Here is a 4,630-nt window from a genome sequence, read left to right as displayed (position 1 = left end):
TCATATAAAGAACAATATCAGCTCAAAATCCTTCACCACCTTTAGAAATCCGTGACTGTCCTCGACAAGACAGGAGCATAGTTTGAATACGATAAGCGCAAAACGACTAAGGAATCTACATTTCTCAAGCCTGTTATATAGCGCCACCGTGGGGTCCAGTTTAAGAAAAATCTCAGCAAATATTCCAAAATGTAAATTTATGTTATCTTCATCTCTTTATAATACATATGACTTTCTATTAATATAAAAAAAAATGAGCTTTCCAAAAATTTTTATCATTTGAAGTTTTGCACATAACGATCAAAATATAAAGTTAGTTTTGCTTTTTTTTTTTTAACAACTTCATTTAGCCTAATATACAGTTTTGTTTTTCAAGCAATCGGGGTATTAACAATTAAATTTGATTAAGACATTTATGTTTTCATGCTGTCAAGAAAATCCTTCTCACTTAATCATAAATATAATTAGAATTTTGGATAACTCTTTTTACACTTTTGAAAATAAGAATGCATATATAAAACATATTGGATTCATATTTCAGTTCTCACCTGACTGTATTTCAAATAACACTGTTTTTTTCTTTTCATTGCTGGAGTAAACCCTTAACATAGAAAAGGATACACAAGGGTGCAAATATTTGTGTAATAAGTCGAACATGATAAAAACATAATACTTTAATTGTTAAACTCATTTGAAAATAAAATGATCATATGTTTTATTTACAGTTATGCATGTTCTTAATTTTTGTTAGCAACCATAAAAATATATTTTTTTACACTATATGTTGCATATGTAAGTTATACAGATGCAACCTCAGTAAATCCAACTTTTAAATGTTTCCCTAATTAAGCACATTTCAAGCTCTATCAGGTTGAGAAAAGTGTGCCGAGCTATTTTCAAAACTTTAATGAAATTCAGTCCAGATCCTGGTTTATCTACTTCACAGCATTCATGGGTTTTCAGCTACTTGTTTAATATTTTGGCTGTGTGCTCTAGTTTTTCCAATTGAAAATGGAACCACTGCCTGAGTCTGAGTTGATAAAGATTTGTAGCAGGCTTTAATCCAGGATATCTCTAGGCATGTCTGCATTCCCTTTTTTTCCTTCATCCTATATAATTTTTTAGTCCTTCCTGCTAAAAACAATCCCACAGTATGGTGCTGCTAAACAACAGGCTCTATTCATACTTAAATACAAAACTACTGTAATTTCTTTTCTATTTTTGATAAATTTGACACAATCTTAAAAAAGGGTCTTTCGTATTGTCATAATAGAGGATGTTGTTCAGAATTTTGTAGAAAGAAATTAATTCAATACCATTTGAAACAAAGCTTAAAAAAGTAAGTGTGAAAAAAGTGCAGCAGGATAAGTATTTATTGAATCCACTGTATCAACTGTAAAAGCTACAACAACACTTTACCAAATAAGCCTAAGAAGAAATTATATCAGAATATTCTAATTTCTGTGAAGATCCAATATCAGGCAATACAATCAAATAAAACAAATAAAGTAACCAGGAGGGAACACAACTTAATAAGAAAAACATAAAGAAACTTGTACTTGAAAACACATGTCAAAACCAGGAGTAGAAATATTAACTTCTAATATTACATTCCAAACTGTGATGAGGACATGGTCTGAATCTGTCAAGCCATTCCCTGAGAAAAATTCATCACCGCTCAACATGAAATAAGCGGGTGAAATTTTTAAGAAAAGAAGATTGTTTAAGAATAGCGATAAGTCATAAATATTTGTTAAAAACCTTTGCAAACTAATAGTGACTAAATTCAGTTTATTTAGACCTCATTACACTGTAAAAAAACAACTTTTTTTTAGCTAAGAAATGTTTTTTTTTTTTTTTTTGTTGTGTAAACCCAAAAACCTAAGTGTTAAATATAGGGAAAATTATTTCAGTCAGTTCAGCAAACAAAGACAGTTATAATATATAACTTTATCAAGTGATTTGCCAGGACATATACCTTTAACTTATTGATCATTTTAAATTAAAGTTAAGCTAATTTTTGCACTTTTGGTGTGAAATGCAGGTACAAGAAGTTTTACAGTTGGTATTTGAGTTGGGGGCTCACTGTTATTTTAACTTAAACAATAAAAAGTGCCGCTAAATAGATACAATCAAAATAGTATTATATGTTATCAACAATCACAAGAAAGCATTTTATTTCATTCTTAGTAGGCCCATTGTTAAGTTACCAGTCATCAGGGATTGGAACTGCCATCGGGTGACCTATTAGTTATTGAGCACAGCATTTGCTTTTTGGAGCAACCGGGATCAGAGGTTTGTAACTGTTACTGTAACTGAAGCAAAAAGGGATTAGGTGAAAATGTAATTATACATTTCCAAACTAAGGGACAATAAGCTCTAAATAAAAAGTATGATTCTTTAGTTAGAGGTTTACGATTTGAAGTGTATTTATCAGCTTCTCTAAATCACCACTACCTTCACTTAGGTTGAAACAAATCAACATTTCAAGTTACAATAATACAGAATTCAAAGTTGTAATAAATTTAAAGCAAAAGTTAAATGATTAAGGTAAAGCCCTAAACTTAAAATTTGTTGAGGATTGTTGACTAATATTTTGAGTCCTGCCAACTTTTCCTTTTTAAAGAGTACAAATAATCTTTTTCAGTGACCTTTCTCTTCCTAATTTAATTGAGTTAACTCTTATTGCGCTAATAACACATAATCTCCAGGCACTAAACAGAGCTGATATAATTAAACCTTACTGACAGACTGATTAAAATTGTTCTATCAAACGAAACCTATCTGATTGCAACCATCACTGACTTTATAGTATCTGCTCCTCCTAGAAGACCATGAATTAACAGTGGGGATTTGCTTGCATAGTATACAGTAGTATTATAGCTAATCACTTCATGTGTCTTTCTTCCAGGATATTACCATCATATAACATTTAATACTGCTAAGAGGGCTGTGTATCTGTGCCATGTCTCTACACTAACCTGTTTTCTTAATAGTATTTTTCTACTAGCTATGTTTTCTCTCCTAGTATTTTGACATCTTAACTAGTTCTTGTGTATCAGAACAAATAACTTGCTGAAAGAATCCAGAACGAAAATATTTAGTCATGATCATCACTGGGAGTACATTCTTGTCCAGTAAAAAAATACTATGAAAAAAGGTCCAAAGAACCAATCATAAAACAAAATATATCCTTCTAAAGTAAGAGCATCTTTTCAAAGTGGAAATCACATATATAGTCCCCAGGTCAAACTAAGACAGAATAAAAAGAACCTCAAGTCAAAGCTTGAAATAATATCAGCACAAGTGACACAGCAAAGTTTATGTAATGTTATAATAAAGCCAAAAAGACGATATGCTCTAGCTTTTATATTGTTTTTGCTTTAAATTATTTATAGCTATTGAGCACATGTGGATATTTACCCCTATATAAAGATGATGGCCAGAGAACAAAAAGTAATGTCTAAACACTGACTAAAAGTTATGAAGTTGAGGATAAGCGAGAAAAAAATCTTAAAGGAAAAACAATATACAGATTTTGTTTGGATTTACAACATTATATCGAAGAATTGCTTATCAGGAAATTGACGGATGCAAAAAAAGGAATGTAGTAAATTGATATAATGTTTACACAATAAAGATGTAAGACGAATAGGAAGAAAAATCATACAGAAAAGGAAACAACAAAAAGGAAAAATCCCAACACACCCATCCTTACAAGTCAAATGCAAATTATGATTCAATAATCAAGATAAAATAGAATACATGAATCAATTTACACCAATTCATCTTTGCAGGACCAGAGGGAGCCAGTGACCAACAACAGCAGTGATTGAGTTTGACAAGTACACAAATGTCTTGTATTTATATAGCACTTTGTCAAGTCAGTGGACTTAAGCAAAGTATTTTCACCACATTCTGTCATGCACCCATTCATGCACACAATCACACACATAATGTATTGAGTATATTTCTATACAAAAAAAATAAAAGAAAAATAACTTTATAAAGATGTATACCTATAAATGCATTGTATTATGGAGAATAACTTTCTAATATAGCATTTAAAATTGAAATATGGAGTACCCATGGAAAAGAAAGCACCATAAGAACACAGAACAGATTGGGTGAGTGAGAATAGCTGCAAAAATGTTTAGGAATGTCTTCATACCTCTGAGCATGCATCCACTTCTCCAAAGGCCTCAACAAAATCACTTAAGCTTTTCCTCAGAGTCTGGTCAGCAGGAAGTGTGTTGTCATTGTAAGATGACACAAACTTAAAGTCACTGGTTCTAGATCCTGTTGTTAGGTAGGTGTCATAATTATAGGAGCTGTGTAAGGTTCCTGTTCCGTCAACATCTGAGTAGTTTGGGGGCAGATAAGCTCCGGGGATGGCAACTGCTCCATCAAACAACAGTCTGGGCTTTCGTCTCTGACAAAATCTCACACCAAGGATGATGATGATGAAGGTTAGAAAGAAGGTAGACACAGAAACCAGCGCAATAATCAGATAAGATGTCAGTTTGGAGTTCTTTTCATCGTAAGAAATATCTTTCAGTTCTGGCACTTCAGCCAAGTTATCAGAAATAAGTAAATACATGGAACAGGTGGCAGACAGAGAGGGCTGTCC

At 32.0% G+C, this 4,630-nt stretch overlaps 1 protein-coding gene across 1 annotated transcript in view; it reads right to left on the bottom strand.

The window, feature by feature from the left end:
* Positions 1-4,630, bottom strand: part of LOC107097619 (protocadherin gamma-A10-like) — a 19,105-nt gene that overhangs the window by 12,469 nt on the left and 2,006 nt on the right. The window lies entirely within an intron of this gene.

Source organism: Cyprinodon variegatus, unplaced genomic scaffold, assembly GCF_000732505.1.
Source record: "Cyprinodon variegatus isolate N-32 unplaced genomic scaffold, C_variegatus-1.0 Scaffold711, whole genome shotgun sequence".
Lineage (NCBI taxonomy): Eukaryota > Metazoa > Chordata > Actinopteri > Cyprinodontiformes > Cyprinodontidae > Cyprinodon > Cyprinodon variegatus.
This window is presented reverse-complemented; position numbering and strand designations above follow the sequence as displayed.